Source organism: Lynx canadensis, chromosome B1 (assembly GCF_007474595.2).
Source record: "Lynx canadensis isolate LIC74 chromosome B1, mLynCan4.pri.v2, whole genome shotgun sequence".
NCBI lineage: Eukaryota > Metazoa > Chordata > Mammalia > Carnivora > Felidae > Lynx > Lynx canadensis.
This window is the reverse complement of record NC_044306.2, coordinates 80,912,963-80,926,497: the sequence shown is the minus strand read 5'-3', so window position 1 is coordinate 80,926,497 and position 13,535 is coordinate 80,912,963. Positions and strand designations below refer to the sequence as shown.

General features: G+C 37.2%; 1 protein-coding gene across 2 annotated transcripts in view; it reads right to left on the bottom strand.

Moving 5' to 3' along the window:
- Window positions 1-13,535, bottom strand: part of SLC10A7 (solute carrier family 10 member 7) — a 257,064-nt gene that overhangs the window by 209,934 nt on the left and 33,595 nt on the right. The gene's annotated exons all lie outside the window — the stretch shown is intronic.

The window sequence follows — 13,535 nt, the reverse complement described above, 5'->3', positions numbered from 1 at the left end:
CTGTCTCTCTCTGTCTCAAAAATAAATAAACATTTAAAAAATTAAAAAAAAAAAATAAAAGTAAAGAAATTTAGGAAACAAATTAAAAAGGTAAGTAAGTAAGCAGGTCTTAAGATCTTTCAAACCATTGCAGATTAAAAACAAATGTTTAAGACCATATGCTTAACTTCAAAGCTTTTAAAATTAAGAGAAATTAAAATGCATATTGAGTCATCACATTCTAACAAAGCCAACTTGATTTATATTGCGAGCATTTTTATTTAGCACATAATTCTATCACAAAAAGTTTATAGATTATTACCGCAATACCCACTCAAGTACTAAATCATTACACATTAAGTTATTACAAGAATTTTAAAAAGAGAGCTTAATTGCCTGTTCTTACAACTTTGCTCTTATTTCATATCAGAACCCATCCTGGAAGGCTATCAGCAGACTGCTGAAACACAATTAAGAACTAAAAGATGAAGAATAGAGAAAATATGACAGGGTAGAGGTGGAGGTAATCTACAAAGAAATCTATGAGTAAGGAAGGTAGAGTGAATGAAGAAAAAGCAGGAACTAGAAAACCACACTCTTCACCTCCTTAAATTTGATAATGCTTATTTTTTCAAGCATAATTCAACATTTCTCTGTACACAGTGTTGAGGGAGAGATGCCCCAAAAGATGATACTCACAGTAATGGCCCATAACGTAAGTGGGAGGGGAGGAAGAAGAGGGGGAAGGGGGAAGAGGATCAGTAGTCAATGAAGCGACTCAAGATGAATACATTAACATGACCAGCAACATTGGCAACTTCTGAAAGATTTAAAAAAAAAAAAAATTAAAAGAGTTACCTTTTGGTCTTCTCCTTAGCAAATCCCCATTTTAAATGTGTATACATACACAAGCATGTGTGTCTTGGGGGTGAGGTGGGAAGGGGAGGAAATGAAGACTTCCTTGAAAGGAAGAAACAAGAACAGCCCCCTGAACCACAACAGAATGGAATGCTCCTTCCATCATTGGACCTTAGTCCTGGAACCATGACTCTCATTCCTTCAAATTAAATCCTGCTAGATAACCACCTCCAAGGAACTGACAATAATATTGTGATACTGGGAAGTGTTTTGTTACTCCAAATACTACTTGTTTAAAGTAAGCCAGTAACTGGAGCTTAGAAATGTTTATGGCACAGTTGTCATAACTGAACTCGATTTGCACTCAAAATAGGAAAACAAATAACCAGACTCCCCAGTGATAATAAATGGTATTGTTGACGATGGGGTAAGCAGTAACAGAAACACAGGTGTAAGGAGCGAAAGCACAGATCACCCTTTGTCACTAAAGTAACACAAATTCTGCTCTTAAAAAAAAAATACAGTTGTCTCTCCAGTGCTTTGTGCAGGAAGCCAATTTTATTCTTGCTTCAATACTTAAATCTAGAAGCAAAGAGATAAATCAATTAATCCTTACAAACTGCTCCTAGGAGCTTCATTTTCCTCAAGGGGTTAAAAGAAGCCTTGACCACTACACAAAGAATATGAAATCTCTGCACTATATTGCTAACACATATCTCCAATTAGGTCTAAAGACATTTTTACAGCTTTTATGCCAAGTTTATATTACTAGATGTTAAAGAATGTGTTGTAGCACTTAAAAGCGCTAAAGCTGGCTCTTGGTAACAATGGTTTATGATTATATCTCAAGGAAAGCAGGAATAAGGCTTTTACACGATTTTGTTGTTACACGATGATGTTGAATGGAAACAAAAACAAGTGGCAAGGCCAACCAGAATCTTTTGTTCTCTATTTTGATACTGTCATCTAGAGGCTAACACATCAAAAGTTATAATTAGATGTTTCCCCATCCCTTGGAATAAATTCAGCTAAAAGCTTTCAGAGGCTTTAGGATTAAAACAAACTCAAAAGAGCAAATGTATTTATATTTTCCAAATTTGTCTGCGTCTAAACAATGTAAAATTGTATCTATAAAGCAAACAGGTAAAGGATAGCAAGAACGTTTAATTAGCATTTCATTATAATACCAATGTGAAAAGAAAGAGGTCAACTATTAATAAGGTACAGATTTCCCACCACTGGGATTTATCCTGAATTCATTTTAAGACCAGGAAGCTGTGATCTAAAAATCTCCACTCTAAAGCAGTTAAAAGTTGAAATAATTGTACTTTTAAAAGTAAGGCTTAGAGCTTTAAGAAGAGCTCTTCACACATTAAAACATGTAGCTCCTGACTATAAATTTGTAATTTTAACCTAGAACCATAATGCCACTCATTTCATGATAAATGATGATACACACTGGACAGCATATCTATTTTGGATAAGAATAACAGTACTTAGAGATTTCAATCAAGCACATGGGTTCCTTTTCATTTCTCTTTTTTGATATGTATACTTCTCAAAACCACACAAAAGAACACATATCAAAAAAGAAATATACTCACTAAAATTTAAGGTTACGCCAACAAAAGGGTTAATTAGAGAAACAAATTTTCTCAGACTGTTAATAATGGGAATGACACATATTATGTGCCCATAAGTAATTCTCAGGTATCTTTGATCTTCAGCCCCACGCGGTTTCTGTTGCCTACCGTAGCCTGGCCTCTGGGACTCTCTCAGAACCAGACATCTGGCTACTTTGTTGTTTTAGACTAATCTCCTCCCAGGAGAGCTCAAGAAATGACACCAGGCAAGGAGGGTCCTGGCAAGGGAAAAAACATTATGGTATTAGGCAGATTTTTTTTTTTTTTCAAGTGGACGAGAGTATCAAAATTGTCTTCAAATTTCTACAGGGGTCTTAGAAGCTCTTCTGTTCTGTGGTTTTACTCTGGCGTAATTTTAATAGGATATAAATATTGTATCTGTATGGCCTATCAACTATCTTTAAGAACTCACTGAATGCGAATCATAGATTATTACAATGTGTAGGAGAAAGTTGTGGGGAAAAATACAAATCAGATTAATTCTTCACCCATCTGTTAGGGTTGGGTGATGACTAATAAAACAAAGATTTTAATTGTCAGCTGAAGGGTTACACCAAAATAGCGGGATGATGTCTAAGATTTGCAAATACAGTTGCATACCTCCCATTAGGCCAACTCCCTATCATATTTCTTCTTTTAATTGGGATTTTTTGAAAGAATCATACCAGCTACCAATCTACCAGAAAGGTTTTATTGAAGCATACCTCTATAAAGTGCCTCTGAGGAAACCAAGAGGGAGCAAGCAGTGATACAAGTTTAAAAAACAAAACAAACAAACAAAAAACAAAACAAGTCAAGGACAAATGTTATTTTTGAAACAACAAAGATCATCAATATTTTCCCCAAGGCAACAAATAATCATCAACATCTTAATTCCTTTTTTAGGGATTATTATTCAATTCTAAAAATCTGTACATTCTGAGAAAGAAAAACTAATTTACTATTTGTTACACACATAGAATATAAGCCAAGTGGGATAACCGCTTCATCTGTGAACTTTAACATTTTATCCTAAAATCACATTTTATCTATTTCTAATATATTCAGATAACACGTGAAATCAAATGGTACACTACAATATGACATTTATGTTCTTACATAGGATGACAGGAAACTCACCAGATTAGCTAAAATATCTAACATATTCATCTCATATGGCATATCTGTTAACATAAAGCCCTTGTTTTATGTTTCAATGGTCGTTATAATATCAAAAATACCAAACTATACAGTGATTTCTACCTTGGACTGTATTGCATAAACTAATGATTCAAATACCCTATTTTATCATAACACTATCTACTCTGTTAACGTTCACTGTAATTACCACGACCAATGAAAATTTTCAGAAGATGAACGTAAAAAAGACAATCCTGTGCAGTAATAATTCATTTATGCTGAAATAATTCCCCAAGTAAAGAAAAACAATATATCAGTGTGGAATAAGCAAGTCAAAAGGAGACAAATACTGTATGATTCCAATTGTATGAGGTTTCTTTCTTGAGGGGTCAAATTCATGGATATGGAAAATGAGAAAGGGGGTTGCCACGGGCTGGGGAGAGGGAGGAATAGGGAGTTTTTATTTAATGAGTACGGAGTTTTATTTTGGGAAGATGAAAGAGTTCTGGAGATGGATGGTGGTGATGATTACACAACAATGTAAACTGTAGTGCCAATGAGCTATACACTTAAAAATGGTTAAAATGGTATGTTTTATGTGAGGTGTATTTCACCATGTTTTTTTCTTAATTACATTAGCTTCAAAATAATACGTAAACTCAAAGATAATGAAAAATCGGAGCTCATTTATTTTGAATATCTGTCCTTGACAAAAGATGCATAAAGTTTATGAGAAGCATTACCAACCACACTTTACTGTATGTATTCTTATCACCATCACTCAAGAAACAACAAAAAAAGCACAAAATCAGTCTTGAATACATTAGCAAAAAGGATTCAAGACAGAATATTTCCAAAAATTCCCCTAAGTGTCTAGAGTTTTGTACTTAGCATTAGGAATACTGCTGCTAAATAACAAAACTATTTCTCAGTATTAATCCGCATTTCCAAAAGAATCAAAAGAGGTAAAATATTCAAGACAATCATTGAGCTATTTTTTATAATACTGCACGTTATTAAGTTATAATGGACCCAGGAATCACTTTAGCTCTTCAAGTGGCTTCTAAATATATTATTTTGAAATACATTCAGTGTAGCTCCAGTATTAAGTGTACTTTATTATATCCCATTATTTGAAAATTATATATTTTACATCAATTGTGATCAAGTTTAGTTGCAGACAAAAAACTACTCCAAATAACAACGCTTATACAAGAGAGGTATGCTTGCAAAAGAAGCCTGGACGTAGGCAACCCAGGATATGGCAACGCCATAGTCAAAAGAACCCAGAATCCTGTTCTTGATGCTCCACTATCATTAGCAGCCTGTCTCTCAATCTTAAGACTGCTCTTCAAGCTGTCGCCATCAGGTCAACATTCCAGTAAGCAGAGAGAGGAAGGAAAAATGAAGGCTGCACCACCCACTTTTAAGGAGACATCTTGGATGTGATATGCAATACTTCCATTTACATTTCACTGGCCAGAATTTAGTTACATGGCCATTGGAACACCACAAATTCTAGTAAATACAGTGTTTAGCTGAGTGGCAGTGTGCCCAGCTGAAAGGTTCTGCTCTAAAGGAGGGAGTATAGATATTAGAAAGCAATCAGGAGTGTATGATACATATATTAACCAGCATAGTCACTTAATCAATACAGTTTTTTTAAGAGAAAAAAATCATTATTATTGGTATCTAATTAGTATAATTTATACAAAAGAATGGGAGTTGTTAAAAAAATCACCAAAAATTCAACAAAATAAGAAATTTAAAGTTGGATCAATTTGAGAAAATAATATTCAATTAGACAGATACAGGAAATCAATTCATTTCCTTGCAATATACTTTATTTCCTTTACTTCCTTGAGTATGAATTGAGCACTTATGAAATAAATAAATTGGGCAGATTCTCCAAATTAGCTAATATTCTGTGTTGACTTAGACTGAGTCAATGCAAAAACAGAATACAACTTTGGTATGGATTGAGGTAAATGGTCTTCCACCATCCCACCCCCAACCTTTGCCACGACTGGCAGGGTAGGGGGTTAATGTCAGAAAAGAACCCAAAGGGTGAAAATCAGGATAACCAAACCAACATCCCCCAAGACCCTCACACCTAGACCAAATGGAGAATTATTTCTACAGAATCATACGAGATGGAGTTTAAAGAGATTATATGATTTGACTCTGACTGGAGATTTTAGAGAGTTATAGTTATAGCTCAAGGTCCTCTCAGGCGGCCATCCATCTCCTTGACTTCTGCAATTTCCAAATAAAGCTGCAGTGATTCATTTTGAGAAGGCTCTGGAAGCAGCACTTTAAAGAGTAGGTAGCTGCCTAGAAGGAAGACCTGAGGGTACATGACACCAGCAGGCTTTGGGATGGGCCTTGTGGTCACAGCTAAGCAGAGTCACACATCAGTTGCACACCCCACAGGAAGCTTCCTAACATCTTGGTGCTTAGGGCAGAAGGAGTCCCGTGGACCCTGCGAACACCTGCTGTACACAGAGCCAGGGTAGACGGCAATCGCCTGTCATAGAGGACCTTCAGAGGCTACGATTGCCAGAGCAGATGGATGAACCCTGACAGCTTCTGGAAGAAGAGATAGTGCCAGGGATGTGCATGCCTCTGTCATTAGAAGGCCAAGTTAAGGATTTGGAAACCGGAGATGTCCTGCTCTAGGCTGAAATACAGTTATGCCCCAAGGAAGAAACCCCACATTAAGAGATGACACTGAAGACAGCGACAATAACAAAGGTGCCAGGGGATCATGCAGAAACCTACTAAAGAGTCCAGTTTGGTTAAGACTTAGTGGAGGAACTAAAATTCACCAGAAAAAAAAGAGGGAGAGACAATGATGAAAGATAAATAGGAAAAGGACAGGAACGAGAGAGGGGAAAGTTCAAAAGATAAAGACATAGATCTTAAAAATATAAAGACAAAAGTGAAGAAGCTTTAAAAAAATCAAGTAGACTATCATAGTACTCTCTCTTCTCTCTTCCCAGACTTTTGAGGCAAAAAGAAATAAGTGAAGCAATTTAGGCAAGGAAGAGAGAAAACACTAAATGTTTTTTCAAGTATCATGTTAAAACTATGGTTTTCTAAACCAAGGTGGAATATATCACATTTAACTCCTAACTCCCAGAGTAGTAACACAACATACAATAAGACAATTCAATACCTAACTCAATTAACTATATCAAATAGACTTTCTAATCAACAATTTTTTTAAAAGCCAGTCATCTAATAGCATCATCTAATAGCAGTAACCTAATAACAAAGTAACTGTAATGGTTTGTAATTTGCAAAGCATGTTCACATATGTTAATTTAATCATTTCCCCAGTTAGCACTAAACAACATGTATCTACTGCCAGGAAATATTTTACATAACCTAATCAATAGTATGGATTTAGGGAGGAAAGTAGGTATGTACTAATAGGGTTTCTAACATTGAAGTTAATTTGTTATTTTTATTTCAATAACATTTAAAGAAAAAACATCTACACTGTGTCTTATAGTTTCAGATACCAGCTAGAAGGGAATATTGGTGCTGTGTTCCTGGGGGGGATTGGCTTCCTGGTGGTAAAGGTTGGATCTGTGGTACCAAAACAATTTCGAAAGCCTTCTCGTGTTTGAAGAACAGAAGGAAATCTCAGATTTGCTATCACCTTCTCATCCAGTAGGGAATGGAAACTGCTGAGATATATTTGAAGATTTTCTCTGTGACTACGGCAGTGGTGATTTTTTCTTTTAACTCTACAGCTGCCACGATGCGTATAGGTTTGGCCTACCTGTGCCACAGACCCACCCACACCATCAGTGTGGTTTCTGGTTTTTCCGCTCAGATTTTGTATCCATGGGCACAGCAAAGTGGCAATTCTGCCACCAGGTCACTGTAAGGAAGCAACATTTGCAGTGCAATTGTCAGTCGTGATGCGACCGCATCCTCACTCAGCCTGCATTCCTGCTCCCACATGCAGGTAACAAACTGTGCTGCGTCAGCCAGATCACTGGGACAGGATTTGTGAGCAGCATCCCTTCCAGCCTGGATCTTAGAACAAGTTTACCTTCACCTTACTCGGAAGCACTTTCAAACAATTTCCTAACCGGTGGGAGAGAACTTGAAAGCGGATCACTTCCAAGGACCACCTTTCCAACCAGAATTTGTGGGCCTGGCTCAAACCCTAGGGACCTCTCCAGCCCCCTGCTTACTGACCCCACCTACTCATTCACACTCACTTCTTGCTTATGCTCCTGCCAATTTCCCCCATTTCATTACCAATCTCTGTGAAGGCAGACTACCGCTGGATTCTCTTTGTACTCTACCTCCCCGCTCCTCAAAATATTAGTTCAGTGCTCTGTAAATTGCAAGTGTTCGATAATGTGTTTCAAGTTAATAGTGCATTGACATTCGATCTCCCAGAACAATTTCAAACCGTCCACCTGTAATGAAGAGCCAGCATAAGATCCAGGTGTTCCTTCCTGGAGTTCTGTTGTTTTTGCTTGAGATATTGTATGATGGGATGAAAGCGGCCTGGAGAAGGAGTCCATACTTTCCAACTGTGTGACTTTAGTCAAGGCACCTTACCTATAAATCCTAATTTGACCAGCTACAAATATCAGGGTAATATAGTACCAGTCTTATCTACTTCGTACAATTGTTAGGAAGTTCAAAAGAGAAAATACATGTAAAGGTATTTCAAAAAATATGCAAAAGAATTTAACTGTATTTATCACAATAGAAGATGACCTAAAGAAGTATTCTTTTTTTTTTTTTAATTTTTTTTTCAACGTTTATTTATTTTTGGGACAGAGAGAGACAGAGCATGAACGGGGGAGGGGCAGAGAGAGAGGGAGACACAGAATCGGAAACAGGCTCCAGGCTCTGAGCCATCAGCCCAGAGCCCGACGCGGGGCTCGAACTCACGGACCGCGAGATCGTGACCTGGCTGAAGTCGGACGCTTAACCGACTGCGCCACCCAGGCGCCCCTAAAGAAGTATTCTTACATATATTTTAATTGTTTACACTGAAACTTCCAGAGAGAAAAAAAATCACTATTTATTTTAAGGAAAAGAATTTTTTACCACATCATTTGTGCCAAACAAAAACATTTATCAAGTACCTATGAAGGTCTTCTAGTGTCAAAATCATTTTTCTCACTTGAGATTTTTATTTGACTAGATAGTTTAAGACCATCCAAAATAAGAAAGGGAAAAAAAACACACTCAAGGTCCCATTCAGTTACTAAAATGTCTGTGTACACTTTTCATCTCTGAACTGATCTGAAAATACAAGATCAACCTTATAGAAGTCTTTTTTATGTCCTTCTAAACATCATGCCCACCATTTTGGAGGTTGCCACCATCTAAGTGGCTGTGGCTGCTGATGTTTAGATGAAGCAGAATAGTTGTGAATAATTGGGAAAAGTAAAAATATTGCAAGACATTGCCAATTAGGTATCTTGATTTTTCTATAAAACTGTATGATATTTACACAAATTTATTTAATATAGGATGAAGTAAAACAAGATATGAATTACTGCTTTAATAAGACATATTTAAATCAAGACCTGGATAGGGCTAGATTTAAACACATTCCTTCAAAAATATTAATCAATTCAAATAGATTTACTATGCCCCTGACATATGCCGAGTGCTGCACTGGACACAGAGGATACAGCTGTGAATAAGAAATATTCACAAACACTGTTTGCCATCAAATGGAAGCCTCGGTGAGATACACAGACCTTTGCTGTGCTGCCCATGCCTGGATGGGGTACCCACCACAGGGCCCTGGCAGAGATGGGAAAGCATTCTGAAGGGAGACCTCCTGTCAGGTAGAAACATCAATGCCTACACAACTATGTAGGGATCATTTTTTCTGCAACTATGGCTTTTGGGTCTACTTATAGGTCAACCTCTGTTTTTCTCACCTAGGTAGCACAGGCACTAAGCCACATATAGAGGGAGACTTTTGAGTGCCATCTGTCCTAGCTCCAGTGTTAACTGAGGGAATGGCAGAAAAGGGAAAGGTGGGCACATAGACACGGAAAGCAGAGCACCTGGTTTACAATCACAGCTCTTCTTCTGGGCTACACAATGCTGGGCAAGTTTCTGTATCTCTTTTTGTGCCAGTTTCCTCATCTACAAAATAGGAATAATAGTACCTAACTCCAAAGGCTGTTAAAAGGATTAAGGGAATTAATGCATGTAAAGCACTGAGGCCAAGGACTGACATATACCAAGGGCTATAAAAGCACTGGCTATTATTATTTTGATGACAAGAGCCTACTGTGATCTCAGTGGTCTCTTACTGGGTGAGTTAGCAGCTAGCTAAATCCACTTAGGGCACAGGAATTGCCCACAAAAGTTAACAGTGCTTACTGGACTGTGCACTGTTACAGTCCTGAGTCATTCCATCATCCTGCTGTTCCCTTTTTATTCACCCAGGTCAGAAATAAGGAAAATGCAGAACAAAGCTAGTATTTCTTCACATCCCTAAAAGGCTTTGTAAAAAACCTGAGGTTTGTTGGGATGAGCCCTGAATGTTGTATGTAAGCCAATTTGACAATAAATTATATTTTAAAAAATTATTTTGAAGTAAAAACAAAACAAAACAAAACAAAACAAAAACCTGAGATTAGGCTCCTTCCAACCAGTAAAAGGCTCTTTTATTTAGCAAACAAGCTTCTAACTCAATTAACTTCTTTCCTCTTTCTCTATTGATAATCAATTTATAATGAATTGGGCCCAAAGTTCTAAAACTTCATCAACCATAGGCAAACTGTTTCTTAAAGTAGACTTTTTTGGAGGGCACATGGGTGGCTCAGTGGGTTAAGCAAGATGGCAAGTGGGTTAAGCCTGACTTTGGCTCAGGTCATGATCTCACAGTTCATGAGTTCTAGCCCTGCATTGGGCTCTCCACTTATAGTGCAGAGCCTGCTTCAGATCCTCTCTCTCTCTCCCTCTCTCTCTGCCCCTCCTCCACTCATACTCTCTCAAAAATAAATAAAAATAAAAATTAAAAAAAGTAGGCTCTTTTTTTAGCCCTCAGAAGTATTTCAGGTGTGCCTGGGTGGCTCAGTCAGTTGAGTGTTCAACTCTTGATTTGGGCTCAGGTCATGAGCCTAGGGGTCATGAGATCAAGCCCTGTGTCGGGCTCTGCACTGAGCGTGGAGCCTGTTTAAGATTCATTCTCTCTCTCTCCCTCTGCCCCTCACTCATGCTGTCTCTCTGAAATAAACAAAATTTTTAAAAAAGCATTTCAAACGTAATTTGAAAATGAAAACTTTTTAAATAGAACTACATAATTCCTCCAACAAAAATTCTATCTTTGGTTATTTACTAAAAGATGATGATATCAAACCAATAGAATTCATGTCTTTTTATAGACTACTTGAGCATAGGTAGATTTTTTTTTATTTTAATGCCGGCTCTCATTTTTCATGTGAAAATGTAATATGTACCCCACCTTTAATGGCAAGTGTGCAAACACAGAGCAGAGCAGTTGGTAGTTAAAACTACTGAGGAACTGGAAATATCATACTTCGGAGGAACAAAAACAATAAATGCATGCTAGTAACTGCAGATCACAAATGTAATAAGTATTTATGATGGCTCATTTTGATAAGGACTCAATGTAAACTCCAGTGAGAGTTAAGGCATATCAGTCCCTGTTGTCCCTGAAAATGGGAGCCATAAAATCGAAGAGCATTTTTCATAGGCTAACTCATTATGCATTAAAAAAATATTAGTATGTATAAATATATAAATATGCTTTACCTCATACAGTTAATTTCTCAGACTGTTTTTTGGAATTAAACTATCACGGTCTGCCTATTTGAGAAAGTGTACCATTTTCAAAGCAGTGTGAACTTAACGTAATTGTAATTAGATGAGAACTTTGTAATCCCACTGTCTCAGAGTCCGTGTCTGAAGGATCATTAAATAAGAAACACTATGGGGCATCAACTGAAAACTTCCCACAATAAGTTCTCTCAACAAAATTTAAAATTTATTTGCATTAATGACAAAATATGACTAATCTAGACAGAATATTGTCCAAGTCTATCCCACTTTATTCTGGCACAGTAAGTTTATGAAAAGATCCTTGAAGGAGAGACTGAACACAAACTTATGGAAATTACTGTCATGGAAGTGACTTCATCATTACTCTGACCAACTTTGTCGGGACCGTTGTATGACTGTGATAGAACTAGAGTCATTCTCTAGCTTCCCCAAATGCTCCTTTGCCATTGTTATTATGGATACTCTTGTACAGCATTAAAGGGATCAGAGAAAAGCAGTTCCTGAAAATGAACCTCAAAAATTGGTTGGAGAGCCAAATACAAGCAGAACTATCTGATAAAGGGTGAATGTCATGACAGAGACACAAAGGAAGTACCAGGGAAGGCAGGAAAGATTAATTCTGATTGGGCGGCTGCAAAGGCTTCCCTTCTGCGAAGGGAAGTGGTATTTGACTTAGGCCTTGACTGATGAGTAGGACTTCATCTGGTAGCTAGGCGGATGAAGAGGTGTGTCCTCCAGGAGCGGACTGCTCAAATGAGCTGACCACAAATGGCAGAAGAATTGATCAGGAACACAAAGTCCCCAAGCGGTCTGAGGGCCAACACCAAAGGAGCCTTCTGCAAGTAACAGGCGGCCAGGAATCCCCCTGGGAATAAACCAAAGGCCAATAAGTCTGTCCAGAGGATCAGAAGAGCTGACTCCAGAGGAAATAGGATGGCAGCTTTCCACTACAGGTTAGGATAGTATTTTTCAAACTGTAGTTCACAAAATCAATTTAGTGAATACTGACTGGCATTTTCTTTCCAAAATAGAAGAGGAGAAAAGAAAAGGAAGGGAAGGAAAGGAGAAAGGTGAAAGGAAGTGGGGAGAGGGGAAATGAGAAGAGAAAGTGAATTATACATAGAGTAACTATACTTTAGAAACTTCTCAGTTTCTATCTGTGGGTTGTAATTTTTTAAAAAATTGAAAATCACTCATTTAGAGGGCCCTGCAAGTCCAATATCTTATCACTTGATTAGAATGCAGCTCAGTCCCACTCAATATATTCAGACCATTAGTTTGGACCCAAGTGTTCTTGGTCATGAATAATCTGCTTGAAAAATCTTATTGCACTAAGCAGAATGTTCTCATTAGGTACTTAGGAGACACAATCTGATATCTTCATAATGCAAGTAAAGTTTAAAAGGATAATTTTCAAAGTTTGTAGCAATGCAGGAAAGATTAAGCTTGGTTCCTTTAGTCTGATAGATGCTGAATATTCCCATATGAAAGATACATGTATAATACCATCCTGTTTCATAAAGCATATATTCTCATAAGGAAAGTTAAGCTGAGAAAGCATGAAGATCTACAATTAATGCAATACAGTTAATCATATTTCACCAACAAGCAAACAGCTTAAAATAACAGATTACCTCCTGTCACTTAAATAGGTCCTTTTAGCATAAATATAGACAACAAACTGATGGCTGCCAGAAGGGAAGGTGATAGGATAGGGAAAATGGGTGAAGGGGAATGAGAGGTACAGGCTTCCAGCTATGGAATGAATAAGTCACAGGGTTGAAAAGCACAGCACAGGGAATATAGACAGTGGTATCATCATAAAGTTGTATGATGACAGATGGTAGCTACATTGGTGGTGAGCACAGCATAACATACAGACTTGTCCAGCCACTATGTTGTACACCTGAAATTAATGTAACATTGTGTGTCAACTATATTGTAATTTAAACATTTATAAATAAGTCAAATATATACGTCCTTTTCTTTTTCTTCCCCAAAGTATTTTCATCTAAAACAACTCTGTCACCTGATACTAATATTACAGTGTGTGCTAACTGGAATTTAAATAAAAACTTGGAGAAAAAAATAAATAGATATAGATAGATATGTATAAATAGATACAGA